This window comes from Taudactylus pleione, unplaced genomic scaffold (assembly GCF_031769625.1).
Source record: "Taudactylus pleione unplaced genomic scaffold, aTauple2 ptg000090l, whole genome shotgun sequence".
Taxonomy (NCBI): domain Eukaryota; kingdom Metazoa; phylum Chordata; class Amphibia; order Anura; family Myobatrachidae; genus Taudactylus; species Taudactylus pleione.
In genome coordinates this window covers 8,877,643-8,897,443 of record NW_028284492.1, presented here as the reverse complement: position 1 = coordinate 8,897,443, position 19,801 = coordinate 8,877,643, and the positions used below count along the sequence as shown (strand labels likewise).

General features: G+C 40.3%; 1 pseudogene; it reads left to right on the top strand.

Annotated features, from left to right (window-relative positions):
- Nucleotides 1-14,219: 14,219 nt before the first annotated feature.
- LOC148527254 (5S ribosomal RNA) lies at nucleotides 14,220-14,338 on the top strand (annotated as a pseudogene).
- Nucleotides 14,339-19,801: the final 5,463 nt, after the last annotated feature.

Genomic DNA, 19,801 nt, shown 5'->3' with positions numbered 1-19,801 from the left:
ATATACAACACTTAAATAATAATAATGACCAAAATACAAGAATTATAAGAATCACTGTAGTATAAGCTTCTAATCCATTTTCTCGATGCACGGGTAGTCGATATCGACATTATTCATAATGGTGACTGACATTCTGAACAAGAATAATAGTTAATTTTCTAAACCACAATTAGGGGCTAAAAATTATTGTGCCTCTGTATGCATGTGCAAAATATGATCTTCAATCATACACTAGTATGGTGATCTCTTATTGTACAGTGGCATATGAACTGAACCAGGATGGGAGCATCTACATATGGACCTGATCGTTACACAATGAACTGAACCAGGATGGGAGCATCTATGTATGGACCTGATAGTTACACAATGAACTGAACAAGGATGGGAGCATCTAGGTATGGATCTGATAGTTACACAATGAACTGAACCAGGATGGGAGCATCTACGTATGGACCTGATAGTTGCACAACTAAGTGCAAACCATTCCCATTACTAGCCCATCAGGAGTGTAGACTATATTATGATGACATTCATCCTGATTACACTGCAAGTCGTCATGTCAACACTGCTAAAATGACGACATGATGTCAGCAACCTGTATTTAAGCCTAATGCTAGTGTTGACATTTTCACTGTAAACATTCTCCAGATGTTAACATTTTAACTATTTTGGTATAACATTCAGCATTCTGATGTCAACATAGCAGATGGTGACTGCATACCATCTGGAAGTTCTGGATACTGAAATCTTAACAAGAAACTACCTCCTACCTCTTGGTTTGTCTGTTCAGTCAGTGGCAATGGTTGTAAGGGGACTAATTGTCTTATAGGAAAGGGCATGGCAGAGTTTTCATTCTGAGCAAGGACTGCTTGATTGTCTTTAGAGTAGAATATGGGAAACTGCCTGACAGAAAAAGGCCTTCTCTATCGGCTCTTAGAAGCTTTGGTAAATAGCCAGGGGTACTGACAGGATAATCCTCTGAGTAAGAAGCGTCAGAATTTATGAAATGTGAACTTTATTTAAGTCGACTGCATCCAAAAGGTAATTTTTGTCAACTGGAACCCTGCCTAGAGCCTGTAATTAAGAACACTTACTATGTCATGTATAGTCTACCCTCTCCTAAATGCTATATGCTCTGTTGAAACCCAGACACCGCTGAATGTACAAAAAATCCATAGGTGGTAGACCTATCCTTTAGTCCTATGCATCTATTTAGAAGACCATGATCCACCACGGTCTACAATAATATTTGGAAAATATTTTCAGCTTGGAGAAAAAAAACCCCACAAACCCTTGTGAGGGTTGTGGCTTCTGTGCCATAAGGAGTGGACATGTTTTTCCGGAGCTCTGTAGTCAGGTTCTGAATTCTCCCCTTCTACCTCATCCATGGGCATATCAGAGGTAGATTCCTGACCTTGGGGATCTTGGCTGGGTGAATTTTTGGTTACTTTGGACTAGCTCCAGACCCTGAAGCTCTGTATCCCGCCGGCGAGAGGTTGGCACCATCTTGGATCCTCAGCGGTTTTTGACTTGAAACGCTCCCTTTTTGGGACAAAGCTGCAGCAGATTTCCAGCAAGTTTGTTCCCTCCTCCCCCAGGCTGCCCTATTTCAGATTCCACCAGGGGATCCATCTACAGGCTGTGAAACGCAAACCTGTCTTGATGCTCCTTCATCCTGCTGCAGGCAGATAACACGGCCAGAGACTCCTAGTTGTGTGGAAGACTCCTACCTATGAAGGTCTGTCTCTGTGTGCCCATTCCTGCTGTGGTGAGGTTTGCTCTGTAGGCCCTGGTAAGTTGGAATCTGTCTCCCTTTCTGTTATTGGCCTGCCTGTGGGTGTTTGATTTTTACCTTTCTGTGCTACTTACCTCCTGCATACTGATGCTTCACTCCTTGCTGCTATTGTCCTTTATTGTTGTGTTCCATTACTTGAACTGCTGACCCTTGTCCTACTCTACTTGTGATGCACTGCTATCCATGCTAATGCCAGCTGTGTGATGCTCTTCATCCTACCCATGCAACATTCCTTTATGTAGACCTTTTTGATGAACCAGTTTTCACTTCCCTACTTTGTGACTACTCACCTGTATTAGACGACCACCCTGCATCACAGTGCTCTTATGGCCCCAAAGAAGCATACCAAAATTGCCTCTCAGGCTCCTCCTATCCTCTTGGAACCACAGAGCCCCTCTGATTTGTGGAAATCTCCCTCATCAACCCCGATCTGTATATAAGTGTCAAACACCAGGCGTCCCCACGATTCCTCCGTGCCCTCCTTTCTTGCCTTTTAGGCAAGAAAGGAGGGCACAGGAGGAATTGTGGGACCCTATCCGGTGGTGTAACAAGGTTTTTCACTTGGGGATGCATGGTGTTTGATAAAATCTGCGCTTTTTGTCTACTTTTCCATTGAGTAGACAACACCATCCTGTGAGAGTCCACCTTATACTTACCTGTTTGCTATTTTTAATTGGTTGATGCTTTTCGTACAATAAATACAGTACTATACTATACTATCAGACTTTTTATGTGTATGCTTACTGGACATATGACGAACTGGGTGGAAGTACAGGAACTACACCACGTGATAGAAAATGGTGTGATCTACTCCCCCCCCCCCCCCCCCCCCCACATGCCTTGAATGTAGACCACTAACTGTGGTAGGAGACCCATGATTTGGTTTGCGATTATTTTAAAATTAGAACGTATTACACTATTTTTGTTTATTTTTCTTCTTTTGGAGTGGTCTTGGTAAAGAAGACGCTCTAGAACACCTGGATAAGAAGATCACTCAGTTATTCGATTATAGTCTAGCGCCGCAGGAGCTTTTTGGAGATATTTTTACATTCCCCTAGTACTGTCTAAACTGCATGATTTTGAAAGCGGGTCTTCAAATCAACACCTCCAAAATAGAAATTCTTGCTTTTAATCGTGACGCCCATCAGGGTTGGGGGGACTGACGTTCTGTTTGACAAAACCTTTCAGTCTTATACACACAGACATGTACTAAACCTTGGGGCCAAACGTAATAGGGTGACACACCCTAAAACTCTCACACTTTTTAAAATCAGCCAATGTAATAGAGTCCGAGAACATGCAAACTTGCATGCTTTTAGACTCAAACTCTCACGATTTAAACTCTCATCCAGATGTTTTCCCATTTTGAAGATAAAACTCTACCAATGTGTGCGTTTAATGCTAAACTTGCCATTTAAGTCCTGGACATAAATGTCTTTGCTAGGATCAATAATTTAAAATCATATTGGAACATTTTGATTAAGTTGTGCATTATGGGGAGGCCCTTTTTCATCTGAACTGTTTTTCTGTTAATCTGTTACTTGGTGTTGGCACTGAGCTGTTGTGTACAGACCAACTCATCTGCATAGGGAACAAAGGGCCTGATTCAGACCCACTCGCGAGCGGCTGTCCGCTCGCAAGTGGGTCGATGGTCTGCACTGAGCATGCGCACGATGGAGGGAGCTCCGTCGTGCGCATGCGCCAGACGCGACGAGCGAAGGACTTTCCTTCGCTCGTTGTGTCTGATCAAAGGGGGCGTGCTGTCGATGTTGATTGACAGCACGCCCCCTTTGGTGAGCGTGCCGGGGGCGTGCCTCCCTGACGGGGGCGTGCCTCCCTGACTGGGGCGTTCCCAAGGGAACGCCTACCGTCAGAAGCCGGCCCACTGACATCACTAGTGATATCAGTGGGAGTGATTTTGGCTCTGATAGAGCCAAAATCACTCCGGGCCTTGCGGTTGAAAACCTCAACCGCAGGCTCCGGCTCGCAGTTTCGATGGTCGCGATGGAGCGTCCAGGAGGACGTTCCATTTTTATGGAGGGCGGCCCTCATTCAGAGCGTACGGCTCTGAATGAGGGCCAAAGTTCCCTATTCTGCGGTATGCTCTAACAGCACCATAGGCGGGATTTGTTTTGATCTCACCATTGTATTTGGACCACTCTTAAATGCATAACAATATACGTATTACATTAATGAACACAATATCCAGTATATTGTATATAATCAAATCTAAATTTTATATGATGCTATATCATAAATGGAATTTATTAAATGTTTTAATGTGATACATACTCTGTTGCTCCATTTTGTTTTAACTATTGCTGTAATTTACACTTAAACCATAATTGCATACATTTGCCATACAAAATGTATTGACAAGCAATTAATATGTGGTTAAATGTAGGGAAAGCGATATTAAAATGTGACCTTTGCAGCCTATAGTAAAGTGCCGTAGTTAGAATGCTTTGTGTAACTGTGCTATAAAACTGTCGTATTGTGTGTATGTGTGATGGATATCCAAAAGTTTACCTTTGTCTCTTGTAAAGGGCCCATGAATGACAGAAGTGTGCCGTTGTTTAGATAGGAAAGCTGAATAATTCAACAGACAATCGGTTTACAAATTCATGAATGGTCCTTCAAGCTAAAGAAATGGCCGGGTCAACATGTGTTTGTAGTGTTTCTTTATATGAGGGCTAGGATGCATTCATCCCCCCTGCTCTGACAAATGCCCGTGGCTTTGTCTATGCCAGACACCAGATGGAAAGCAATTATATGAGTGACAGGCAGGTCATCTGGCAGACATATGAGGAACAGTTTCATGGAAATAGTCATTTTTTCCTCCTCTTTTTAGCTGTAAGATAGAACTCTAATGATCGCTGTTTATTATTCAGTTGTTTGTGTGTGTGTGTTGGCACTGCTTTTTATTTCATACTAATTGGCATATTAATTTTTAATATAATGTTACTGCATACTAGCAGGTAACCTCATCGCTGCTGCAGAACATCTAATTTTATATTATTTGCAAAGTTTACTACATACTAGCAGGTAACCTCATCGCTGCTGCAGAACATCTAATTTTGTATTATTTGCAAAGTGAATAGATTACTAGACCTTGTTCTTCTTAGCTTTGTGGTATTCCTTGATTGTTTATGTTAGGACATTTATTGCTAGCCATATTAGTGGGAGGGTATTGGGGGTTGATTGGATTCATTGCATACACATGCAGGCATTGACTATTTAAGTTTCATATGAGAGGCTGTAGGCCCCCGGGCTGAGTAGGGCATAATTATTAGAAGTGCATAATTTGTAAAAGTGCATTTCTTACCAAATTCGGCATTATACCGGCATTAAATCGAAGTTAAACGGAAGGAGACAACTCTAACCTGAAACTATTCTTTAACAAGAACATATGGACAAAGTATAATCAAGAAATATAAGTTCACAATATCTACACTACAAGCAACTGCTGTCTGCATCACCTGGACAATCTTCACTGGCCTCTGTTTACGCACTATAAGAACTTACACTTGGTAATATTTGTACTGACTCGCTCATTTCACAAACAACTCATAGCTTACTGTATTCAGTGCCAATTTCAGTGTATTTCTTAGAAATAATGTCTTCCCACCTCTTTTCTTTCCCTAGCCTGTCATCTGTCTTCTAATTCAGTTTACTTTTATTATTCCATTTCTCCTCTTTTCCTCTGCTCAATAATAGTTTGGAAATTTTGTAAGCACATTTTCCTCCATTGTACTATTACTTGCTCCTCTGCACTGATACTTTATTCCTACATCTAGTTCTCCTCCCCCTATTCAACTCATCCACATCATTATCATGTGTACCACCCCCTCCACTCATTGTCTACCTAATCCTCTGCTCTACCCCCTTCTTCCACCTATATCATTTCCCCCTTGTCTCCTCCACCTCCTCCTTCCTTTATCTCCCCTCCTCTATCTGCCGTCCTCCCTCTCCTCTCCCACTACTACACTTTCATTCTCTTCTACCCCTCCTATGTCCTACTACCCCAATGATAATCCTTCCTCCAAACATCCTCTCCTTGTCACCCCACCCCCATCATATTAAACTCCCTCCCTGCCAACCACCTACAGGTTCCCTTCCCAGCACTGGTCCCCGCATAATCTCTACACTACATTCATCTCGGCCACCCATATTAAACTCACCTTCTCGCTACAGCAACCCAAATAATCTAATTCACATCTCTCCCACAAACACTGTCCCTCTATCCTGTGCCCTCTGGAATGCCAGATCAGTATGCAACAAACTCGTACCCACCCATGACCTTTTCATCTCAAAAAACTTGCATCTCCTAGCCATTACTGAAACCTGGATTTCACCCTCTGACACCACCTCCCCTGCTGATCTCTCCTCTGGGGGCCTCATCTTCTCTCATACCCCTCGGCCTGGGGGTCGCCATGGTGGTGGGGTAGGGGTCCTTCTATCCCCCGGCACCTCCTACCAACTACTACCCTCTGAACCATCTCTTACTTTCTCTACATTTGAGGTTCATGCTATACGCCTCTTCCAACCAGTTCACCTTAGAGTAGCTGTCATTTACCGTCCCCCTGGCCGTCCTTCCAAATTCATTGACAGCTTCGCTTCCTGGCTTCCTCACTTTCTTTCCTCTGACCGTCCCTCTCTTATCTTAGGTGACTTCATTATTCCTATTGATAGCCCCACAGAAGCCTCTGCCTCCAAACTCCTTACCCTCACCTCCTCATTTGGTCTCTCCCAATAGACCTCCTCACCCTCCCATGTGAGTGGGCATTCGCTTGACCTGGTCTTCACTCACCGTTGTGATATTTCTGATTACTCTAATTCCCATTCCCCCTCTCTGACAATCACCTTCTTTCTTTTAACCTATCCCTCTCTCCTTCCCTTCCTCTACCTCCTAAGGCCACCATCACTAAGTGTAACATTGACGCTATTGACACCATTTCTTTTTCTTCCCAGCTGGACTCGCTTCTCTCCCCTATCCTGTCTCTCTCCTGCCCTAAACAAGCCATTTCCCTATACAATACCTCCCTTACTTCTGCTCTGGACTCTGTTGCTCCGGCGATCACTATTCACCCTTGCAGATTTATTCCTCAACCCTGGCATTCCAAATGCACCAGATACCTGCATAAGTGTTCGCGAACTGCCGAGCGACAGTGGAGAAAATCACGCTCTAAGGCTGATTTTCTCCATTTCAAATTTATGCTCTCATCATACAGTGCTGCCCTTTCCCTCTGTAAACAGTCATATTTCAAGAACCTCATCTCCTCTCAGTCCTCAAATCCCCAACGTCTCTTCACCACCTTCAACTCCCTCCTCCGCCCACCCCCTCCTCGCCTCCCCTCCTCGCTCTCTGCCCTTGACTTTTCTACCTACTTTACATCTAAAATTGACTCCATACGTCAGGACATCATATCCCACCAGTCCCCCTGCTATCCACCTCCTCTCTTCCCAGATCACCCCTCTCCTTCCATGTTACCGACTCTAACTTTCTTCTCCCCTGTATCTGGAGAGGAAGTCCTGTCCCTCATCCAGTCCCCCCCCTTCCACCTCCCCCCTTGACCCTATCCCTTCACGTCTCCTCCGCTACCTCTCTCCTTCTGCCTGCTCCCATCTTGCCCACCTCCTTAATCTCTCCCTATCATCTGGCACTGTCCCGTCTGCATTCAAACATGCCCTTGTCTCCCCCATTCTTAAAAAACCTACTCTTGATCCTAACACTCTTGCCAACTACCGACCCATCTCTCTCCTCCCTTTTGCATCCAAACTCCTTGAGCGTGTTGTTTACAAGCGCCTTACCACCTTTCTTTCCTCTCACTCCGTCCTTGACCCTTTTCAGTCTGGCTTCCATTCTCTCCACTCCACTGATACTGCCCTCATTAAAGTCAGCAATAACCTCCTTGCTGCTGAATCCAAGGGCAACTCCTCTTTGCTCATTCTCCTTGACCTTTCTGCTGCTTTCAACACTGTGGACCACCCTCTCCTTCTGCAAATCCTTCACTCCCTTGGTCTACGTGACACTGTCCTCTCCTGGCTATCCTCCTACCTCTCTGACCGATCCTTATCTGTCTCCTCTCATGGCTCCTCTTCTCCCCCACAGCCTCTTGCAGTAGGTGTTCCCCAAGGTTCTGTTCTCGGACCTCTCCTTTTCTCACTCTATACATCCTCACTAGGTGAACTCATCCTCCAATATCATCTCTATGCTGATGATACTCAGATATACCTTTCCTCCCCTGACCTCTCTCCCTCTCTCCTCACTCGTGTCCCCAACTGTCTCTTGGCCATCTCTTCCTGGATGTCCCAGCGATTTCTTAAACTTAATATGTCTAAGACTGAGCTAATCATCTTCCCTCCCCCCCACATAACCACACTTCCTTTATCAATTGATGGCACAACTATCTCCTCTAGCCCCAAAGTGCGCTGTCTTGGAGTTATCCTGGACTCCTCCCTCTCCCTCACACCACATATCCAGAATCTCTCACAGTCCTGTCGTTTTCATCTTAAAAATATTTCAAAGATTAGACCCTTTCTCACCTAGGATGCCACTAAAACACTCATTCACTCACTGGTCATCTCCAGATTGGACTACTGTAACCTCCTCCTATCTGGCCTCCCCAAATCCCTTCTCTCCCCTCTCCAGTCTGTCCTCAATGCTGCTGCTCAGCTCATCTGCCTCTCAAAACGGTCTGCATCTGCCTCCCCTCTCCTACAAGCTCTCCACTGGCTCCCCTTCCCTTTTAGAACTCAATTTAAGGTTCTCACACTCACTTACAAAGCCCTCAGCCATTCCTCTCCCATTTACATCTCTGATCTCATCTCCCTTCACTCTCCTGTCCGCCCTCTTCATTCAAAAAATGCACGCCGCCTCTCATGCCAATTGATTACTTCCTCCCACTTCTGTCTCCAAGATTTTGCCCGCGCTGCTCCCCACCTTTGGAACTATCTCCCGCTTCCCATTAGACTCTCCACCTCTCTTCAATCCTTCAAACGGGCTCTCAAGACCCACTATTTCACCAAAGCCTTCCAGCTCTCATCTTAACTTGCTGCTACATACTCCTCTCTCCCTGCCTACCCCATCTGTTTCACCCCTGTCTGACTGTCCCTTCACCTTAGAATGTAAGCTCCTATGAGCAGGGCCCTCGGCCCTCTTGTGCTTCTCCTTACTCTACCTTCATCTACTTCTTACTCTCTACCAGGGCACCTAACACTTGGTTGCTTTGCATTGTTGCTTATCTGGGTGTTACGATCGCGAATGTAGCAATGTATATTATCCATGCCCTGTAATGTATTGTATTGTACTGTAAGTCACTGTATATCAATCTATTTATGTACTTTGTAAGGCGCTGCGGAACACTTGTGGCGCCATATAAATAAACGATAATAATAATACTTGACTATACAGTTAATATTTTAGATTTTTATTATGTGCTGTTCCAAAATATTTTAACAAGTAGAACATACGTATGTGTGTGTGTGTGTGTGTGTGGCTATCCACCTATGTTCAGTAACAAGGTGCATATTACAACATTGCAGACCACAAGTCATCATACTCAACCAAATAAATAAATACATAAACAAACACAATCATTGTGTAGTACACACACCGCTAAGGCTAGAAAGTGATAATAAAGCAAGAATTCTTGTGTTGCAATACTGCTCATATTAATCTTATTAGCGTACAATGAGGTGAACTACTGCTTGTTTTTATGTTATGACTAAATATGTTGTTTTACCCCCAGATTTTTATTTCATCTCGAGTAAGTCTGCAGTTAAAGCACATCTTGTTTGTTTCATTTCAAAGCCATTGTGGTGGTGAATAGAGGCCAAAATATGAAAATTTTGTCAATGTCCCAATATTTATGCACCTGACTGTATGTGTGTGTATATATATATGTGTGTGTGTGTGTACTGTGTCTGTGTGTATGTGTATATATATATATATATATACACACACAAACATGTGTATATATATATACATATATATATATATATATATATACATACACATATAAAAGGAGAGGAGAGCGCTCCATGGTGCAGATAAAAATGGTAATTTTAATAGACAATCAATAGGTGCATTAACAATGTCGGCGCTCAGTGGAGCCGCCCGTACCTGAAAACAAACTGTGTGGGCTGGTTACCACGTGATGTGTTAAAACAATACTCCACCAGAAGTCATCGGCGCTGACCCAGAAGACCGCCGGGCTCACACACCCTGCTGCTGGATACCGCAAGGTAAACCACAGCCGGTCGGACCACGTACAGCTGGCGGAAATACCTCATCAGATCCCGAAAACAGCGCTCATGTGGGCGGAAGCAAGTTCACAGGAAATGAAGAGACGGGCTAATACCACGTGATGCCTGGGATTATTTTATTATGAACAGAATCTTATTTCTATAAGAGCGATTCTGTTATCCAGCAATTTTATCCAGCAATTTTATAACTATATGGTTGGTTTTACATAGTATAACGAATATCTAATTAACGTAAACCCGAAGTGAGGTCACTTCCAATCGGAAATCACTGCTCAGCTAGTCCCAGCATGTGGGTATTTATACCAGATACCCCACAGGAGTTACACATCCCTTGAAGAAGTCCAACAATTGGACGAAACGCGTTGGAGACTCCTGAATCCGCCTTCCATGAACTTACCTTTAATATCCAGATAAGCCATTCCCTATTTATTTCCTCTCTCCCCCGTTTTTATTCCTTTATGCTAACTGTTTTTTAACATCTGTCAGTGACATTTTTTATTTCTATTGTATGTTGATGCCTTGTATATTCAGGGCTTTTTGTAATTAAATTTATATATATTTTTTAAGAATTGATTTTCACCATATTTATTACTAATGCACGTTATACACTTTACATTGCGATAATTGCACATTATGTTTATATATTGATATTGTTCAGTATCATTTACACTTTGGTTGTGATTACTTAGCACAGTGCGCTATATATCAGTTTTATTATTTATACACTTTTTTCTTAACAAATCACCATTGTTAATATTTCTACTGATAAGCTGACACCCACACCTATGGGGAGTGCTTTGTTTTTTTTCTTTAAAAAAAACTGATCATCTGAATGACGGGTTTTAACTCTAATTGAAGGAATCTCATTTCTCCTTGGCGCTATAATTTCTCATACATACACATTACCCTGGTTATTTATTGTAGCTGCCTTGAGTAAGAGATCCTAAATATGTATAGGAATACTGAACGCCTAACAAAAAGAAGAGATTTCTGCCAAAAAAAATTTAATGAGGAAAATACCACAGCATGTGAGAGAATTCCCACTGAAAATTTGGACAATTTATTTTGGGAAATGGAAAAACTTATCACTAAGGAAATTAAAGCCTGGTGGGACATCAAAGGACTGGAACACTATATTTCTGTAAATAGAGTCCCGAGAGGTCTAAGATTGTTAAAAAATCCCACATTTGGTATAGAAAAACCAGGTTTTATGGACAAATGGGACAATATATTGCATAAATGTTCCCTAGACCTAATGAAATTTATCATTAATGAGAAAAAAACCTCACTCACTGAATTGGAAAGAGACATAAAAAAAAAGAGGTACAATGGAGGGCTTTAAAGATAAAGAGGAATACAGAGCCAACGATGCAGTATTAACTCGCAAATTGGACCGTATAGAGGAGGATGTCATGAAGGGAAAGGAAAAGAAATTTACTAGGGACAAACAAGATTATGAGCAGAATAGAATCAAGAATTGGAGTAGGTTCCACACAATTCCAACTCAACAACAGTGGAATCACCCTAATAAAGAAAAAACCTGGATGACAGTACCATATAGAAAAAACTCTAGAAGAGAAACCAACATCACTGAACGTCCTCAACTCAAACCATATCAGACAAGAAATAGGTTCTCAACATTACAACGATACGACTCCAACAGTGACACTGATCATTTTTTATCCCCGGACCCAGGACACAACACAGGAAGCATGAGAAAATCATTCTTCAGAGAAACCACGAGAGTGGCGTCTCCCATGAAACGAAGACTAAGAGAAGAAGAGGAACAAGAGGAGGCAGGAGGAAGAATATTCAAGAGAAGGAACCTATAGTAGACCCTAAAGAAAAAGGAATATTCAATCTATCCAAACACGAATTAACTAAGCCTGAAATCTACTTACTAAGTAAAGGATTGACTTTTGCACCTTCTAGTAATATGAACAAATTTCAAACATTTATTGACCTCAACAAATTCATAAGAAATCTCACCTTAAAAAGACATTTTTTGAGGAAAGATGAATCTGTAATTAAGAATTATCACATGAATGAATCAAAATCAGGTCTTAAAGGGAAATCAAAATACTACCCAGTGGAATCTAAGGGGAGTCATCTTAATGTCTTCTACGAACTAGTTAAAAAGGATCTGTGTGAGGGTGAAATAGAACCTACAACCAGACAAAACCTAAAAAATAGAGAAAAAGAAGCACTAAAAAACCTTCAGAAAAATAACGACATTGTCATAAAACAGGCTGACAAGGGAGGGGGGTTAGTGGTTATGGATCGGTCCTACTATGTGAAAGAATCACACAGACTCCTAGGAGATACGAATTCTTATATTCCTTTGGAGAATGATCCTACTGATAATTACATTGATGAACTGAGAATTCTCCTACTCTACGGACTTCGTAATACCATTATCACTAAGGAAGAATTCCAGTATCTTTTAATTACTAACCCCATCATCCCCATTTTTTATTTTCTCCCTAAAATCCACAAAACGATGCAGGACCCGCCTGGGAGACCTATTATTGCAGGCATAAACTCACTAACCTCACATTTGTCTAAATATGTGGATGTTTTCCTACATAAATATGTGATCGAGTTGCAATCTTATCTTAAAGATACTACCAATGTATTGCAAATTATAGAAAGTTTAGAATGGAAGGATTCTTATATATGGGCAACAGTGGATGTACAATCTCTATATACATGCATTGAGCATCAGATAGGGATCGATGCATGCAGAGGATTTCTTGAAACAGATTCAACAATTACTGCCACACAAGGAATTTTTATGCGACATAATGGCTTTTATCTTAAATCATAATTATTTTAAATTTTCAGATAAATTTTATAAGCAGATTTGTGGCACAGCGATGGGGACGATTTTTGCGCCTAGTTTCACTAATCTTTTCATGGGATATTGGGAGAAGAATCATATATACAACAACAATCCATTTAAGAAGAATATATATATTATATTTTGTACAAACGTTATATAGACGATATTTTAATAATATGGGAAGGCCCGAAAGAGGATTTTAATCTGTTTTTAGATCATATTACGAAAAATAATATGAATCTCAAGTTCACATCCAACATTAATGAAAATACTATAGAATTTCTGGATTTAATCTTAATGGGAGAAGGAAACAAAATTGTTACGAAAAATTACATAAAAACAGTAGACACGAATAGCTACCTCCACTATAAGAGTGGGCATCTGAGAAGTTGGAAAGAAAATATACCATACTCCACTTTCCACAGAATTAAGAGGAATTGCAGTGAGGCTCATACGTTTGAAGAACAAATACAGTTATATAGTAACAGATTTCAAGAAAAAGAATATCCAGAAAAAGTTCTGCATGAAGCAGCAGTTAAAACTAAATCTATTAAGAGATGTGACTTACTTAAATATAAGGATCAACCTAACAAAGAAGAAAATAGCATTATCCCATTTATAACTACTTTTAATGCACAAGAAAATAAAATTAAGAACGTTTTTAACAAACATTGGAAAATTCTTTTAATGGACCCAGTTTTGAAAGACATCCTCCCTAAAAAGGCTCCAATTGTATTTGGGAAGGCTAAAAATCTCAAGGACACACTGGCACCCAGTATGCTAAGGAACCCCAATACCCCAATACGAACGGCTTTTTATAATTGCCCAGGCTGCTATAAATGCGGCAAATGTAACATCTGCAAGCATGTACATAAACAAAGAAGGACCTTCTACAATTCTACGAACAGCAAGGAATATAAGATAAAAACTCATTTGAACTGCAACTCTACATCGGTGATATACCTGCTGGAAAGCACCTGTGGAATCAAATACGTAGGCAAAACCAAGCGACCGGTCAAGCTTCGGATACAAGAACATATCCGAAATATAAAGAACAAAGTTGAAGGACATTTGGTATCTCATCATTTTACACAATACCATAATTCTAATCCAGAAGACTTGACATTCAAATCTATTGAACATGTACTATTGGGAGAAAGAGGCGGAGACCTGGCAAACCAGCTATCCAAAAGAGAAATGTATTGGATCTTCGAATTGGATACAATGACCCCGCGAGGCTTTAATGATAGCTACGAGATAGCACCATTCTTGTAGATATGTACTGATGGTAGCTAGTGTATCCTTTATGTATTTTTCTACAGTCATACCTCATTATAAGCGCCCAATCTCGTCAGATCTTGGAAGCTAAGCAGTGATGGGCCTGGCTAGTACCTGGGTGGGAGACCAGCAGGGAAGACCAGGAACTGTAGTATGTTATAGGACTCACATTATTTGCACCATCATTTTACATAATTTGTATCATGAGCCTGTAACAGAAGAATGCTGAATTCCATCATAGAAAAGATCGACCATAAGAAGAAATTCCATATATAAGAAGAATTATCCATTGGAAATTGAAGAATAAAAACTTTCTGCAATGAACTTTAATAAAGATGGCTTGCTATTTAAGAAGACTTAATCCTGCCCTTATTTTATTATTCTCTCATTCGATTATCCCCTTATACCTTCCCATTAGATCCCCTTTCTAGATCAGCTTAATTAATTAGTTCATTATATTATTTCATGGGTCCATCGTAATATATTTCCCTTATAGTATTAAAGTTATATTTATTGATACTAATATATGTTATTTTTATTTAGGAGCAACTATATATGAAAATCAAACAGATGCTTTTTCTTATATATCGATTTCCATAGGTCTGGGTATACTAAGATGGCCATAAGGAAGTTCTATACAGTACCATGAGAGTACCAAGATGGCCACGTAAAGACACTAGATTGCTGAACTTTGAATCATTTGGGCCATCGTTAATGATAAGAAATAGAAGTACTAAGATGGTCAATGTTGATCACTATTGAAAAGCAAGATGGACACCGCTGCCCATCTTGAGTACCAAGATGGCCGCTGTTATATTTTCATCTGATATCAAGATGGAGTCCGTAGCCCCACATGAGCACCAAGATGTCCGCCGCTCGCAAAATGAGTAGCAAGATGGCCACCAACATACCGGAAGTGGATATCGAAAAACCTGACCTTCAGGCCACCTGACATAGATGTAAGGGCGGAAATACTTCATCAGATCCCGAAAACAGCGCTCGTGTGGGCGGAAGCAAGTTCACAGGAAATGAAGAGACGGGCTAATACCACGTGATGCCCGGGATTATTATATTATGAACAGAATCTTATTTCTATAAGAGCGATTCTGTTATCCAGCAATTTTATCCAGCAATTTTATAACTATATGGTTGGTTTTACATAGTATAACGAATATCTAATTAACGTAAACCGGAAGTGAGGTCACTTCCAATCGGAAATCACTGCTCAGCTAGTCCCAGCATGTGGTTAATTTATACCAGATACCCCACAGGAGTTACACATCCCTTGAAGAAGTCCAACAATTGGACGAAACGCGTTGGAGACTCCTGAATCCGCCTTCCATGAACTTACCTTTAATATCCAGATAAGCCATTCCCTATTTATTTTCTCTCTCCCCCGTTTTTATTCCTTTATGCTAACTGTTTTTTTACATCTGTCAGTGGCATTTTTTATTTCTATTGTGTGTTGATGCCTTGTATATTCAGGGTTTTTTGTAATTAAATTTATATATATTTTTTAAGAATTGATTTTCACCATATTTATTACTAATGCACGTTATACACTTTACATTGCGATAATTGCACATTATGTTTATATATTGATATTGTTCAGTATCATTTACACTTTGGTTGTGATTACTTAGCACAGTGCGCTATATATCAGTTTTATTATTTATACACTTTTTTCTTAACAAATCACCATTGTTAATATTTCTACTGATAAGCTGACACCCACACCTATGGGGAGTGCTTTGTTTTTTTCTTTAAAAAAAACTGATCATCTGAATGACGGGTTTTAACTCTAATTGAAGGAATCTCATTTCTCCTTGGCGCTATCATTTCTCATACATACATATATGTGTGTATATATATATGTATATATATATATATATATGTGTGTGTGTGTGTATATATATATATATATATATATATATATATATATTTATATATTTATATATATATATATATTATAGAAAAAAATAATTAGTGCGCTTGATTCAGAGTTTGGAACAATACCAATGTCCAGGGAATGAGTCCCACAAGTGATTGCACAAACAGTGTCTTGTAACCAATTCCTCACATATGAAAGTGGGATTGTGAAGCAGAGATCCTGTATATGAAATGGATCGGCGTCTTCCCCAATATAAGAACCCCCGAATCCAGCCGGGAACAACACTACAAAGAAAACATAGAAAGGGGGCGCCACATCGTGCTTAAAAGTATAACAATATTTTATTGCAATCTTTAAAAATGACAATGCTCGTACCAGAACAAGCGGTCAGAGCCACCGCTAGCGTAAACAGCACAATAATAAGCAGAGGCAGCCACCCGGTCTGTAACCTGGACGTCTCCAAGGACTTCTCTGGGAACTGGTTCCTCTGCACAATCCAAAATGCCAAGCCACACCACTACATGTTTCGTCATAAGACTTCATCAGGAGGCTGGCTGGCGTTTCTACAGTCATCCTTTAAATAGCATCAATGCTCTCACATCTCTAAATTCATCACAACACTTAATGATTCACAGCTGTAGCTTGTTACAATTAATACTTTCAGTCTGCTCAAATGGCAACCTGCAAATATAAAATGTCTCATAGAAAATACTGCTATATTAAACAAGCATTTATACATCTGTATCTCAGAATAATAATGCATACAGTGTTAATATATTACATAAAATGTGAAAAAACAACATTAATACACCTCAGATACAAATGCATATCAGTTGGAATCCTGCAAGAAAAAATACATTTTAAAAAATATAATTAAAAACACATGCACATAAGTTAGAAAAATGCTAAACCTGTAACACTATAACAGCCATCAAAAGTACAGTAAAAATACATAAAAAAAAAAAAAAAAAAGGAATGTAAGGACACTGGATGGATGGCAATCACCTGTATAATCTATTTTTTCAAAAAGGGGGTGATCTCAAATCCCTCATTTAAACCACAAGGGGACAGAGTATTTAAGGTGATGATCCAAAACGTTTCCCGTTGTGTCAATACATTCTCCCGATCTCCACCTCCTTTATCCACCTTGATATGCTTTATCCCCATAAATTTTAAAGTTGCGGGACTACTATGCTGACATTTTTTAAAATGTCTTGGTAAACTATGATTATCTACCTTATTTTTAATATTTCGCAGATGCTCGAGAATTCTTATTTTCAAAGGCCTTTTGGTCTTGCCAATATATAGCTTTCCACACCCGCACACTATTAGATAGACTACAAACATGGTGTTACAATTTATGAATCCCTTCACTTTAAACTCTTTACCCCCTCCAATAATAAAATAATGTTTTCTTATTAAGCCCATGTGGACATACCTTACATTTACCACAGATATAAAAACCATTACTAATATCTAAAAACGAAGGAGTCCTATTTTCCTCTTTAATGCAGGTAATATACTAGGCGTTAAATAAGATTTTAGGTTTCTTGCCCTTTTAAAAATCACATCTGGTTTCTCCGGTAAGAATGGAGATAGAATTGGATCCATCTTAATGATATGCCAATATTTACCAAGCACATGTTGGATTTCATTATGAGAATTATTAAACTGCGTGATAAAAGCACACTTCATATGCTCTGATTCCTTTTCTTTACTCGAGGTGGATAAAAGAGGTGGAGATCGGGAGAATGTATTGACACAACTGGAAACGTTTTGGATTATCACCTTAAATACTCTGTCCCCTTGTGGTTTAAATGAGGGATTTGAGATCACCCCCTTTTCAAAAAATAGATTATACAGGTGATTGCCATCCATCCTGTGTCCTTACGTTCCTTTTTTTTTTTTTTTATGTATTTTTACTGTACTTGTGATGGCTGTTATAGTGTTACAGGTTTAGCATTTTTCTAACTTATGTGCATGTGTTTTTAATTATATTTTTTAAAATGTATTTTTTCTTGCAGGATTGCAACTGATATGCATTTGTATCTGAGGTGTATTAATGTTTTTTCACATTTTATGTAATATATTAACACTGTATGCATTATTATTCTGAGATCCAGATGTATAAATGCTTGTTTAATATAGCAGTGTTTTCTATGAGACATTTTATATTTGCAGGTTGCCATTTGAGCAGACTGAAAGTATTAATTGTAACAAGCTACAGCTGTGAATCATTAAGTGTTGTGATGAATTTAGAGATGTGAGAGCATTGATGCTATTTAAAGGATGACTGTAGAAACGCCAGCCAGCCTCCTGATGAAGTCTTATGACGAAACATGTAGTGGTGTGGCTTGGCGTTTTGGATTGTGCAGAGGAACCAGTTCCCAGAGAAGTCCTTGGAGACGTCCAGGTTACAGACCGGGTGACTGCCTCTGCTTATTATTGTGCTGTTTACGCTAGCGGTGGCTCTGACCGCTTGTTCTGGTACGAGCATTGTCATTTTTAAAGATTGCAATAAAATATTGTTATACTTTTAAGCACGATGTGGCGCCCCCTTTCTATGTTTTCTTTCTAATATATATATATATGTATATATATATATGTGTGTGTGTGTGCATATATATATATATATATATATATATATGTGTGTGTGTGTGTATATATATGTTTATATATGTGTTTGTATATACATGTGTGTATATATACACCCCCCCCCCAAAATAATGTGCATTGACCCATGTGAAGAGCACTGTACGCATATACATAGGATAGCCAGTGGACAATGCATGAATCTAGCAACCATGATCTGTCTTATATGGGTACAGGGCCGGTTCTAGACACTGTGGAGCTCAGGGCAAAAGTTCACAGTTGCGCCCCCCCCCCCCCAAAACAAAAAAACCCCCCACTTTTTGTAGATGACGTTCCTCTGCGCGCACTGAAAGCACACGCGCTTCCGGAAAGGGTGTGTCTCCTTGCGGAACACCCCCAATTCATTACTGTGGGGCGTGCCCAGCACTTATGAAGGTGCTGGGCTTCCCCCAAGCTCTCCCCTCATGGCGAATAATTGCCATGTGCAGTAATGCGCCTTACACAGTATGTCTTACACAGTAATGCCCTTTATAACATATTATGCCACATGCAGTAATGCCCTTTATAACACATTATGCCACATGCAGTAATGGCCTTTATAACACATTATACCACATGTAGTAATGCCCTGTATAACACATTATGCCATACGCAGTAATGCCCTGTATATTACATTGTGCCACACACAGTAATTCCCTTTATAATACAGTATCCCCAATTCAAATTACATCACACATTAGTCCCTTATTCATATTATGACACACAGTGGTGCCCCTTTTACACAATGCCCAAATTAGTGCCCCTTATACGCAAGGCCCACAGTACTGAGTAGTAGTGCTCCTAATACAATGCCCACAGTAGTAGTGCCCCCTATAGTAGTGCCCACATTAGTAGTGCCCCAGTAATAATGCCCCCTATATTAGTGCCCACAGTAGGAATGCCCCCTATAGTAGTGCCCAAAGTTGTAATGCCCCATTAGTGCCCCCAGTAGTAATGCCCCCTTATAGATATGCCCCCAGTAGTAATGCCCCCTTATAGACATGCTCCCAGTAGTAATGCCCCCCTATAGACATGCCCCCAGTAGTAATGCCCCTTACAGACATGCCCCCAGTAGTAATGCCCCTTATAGACATGC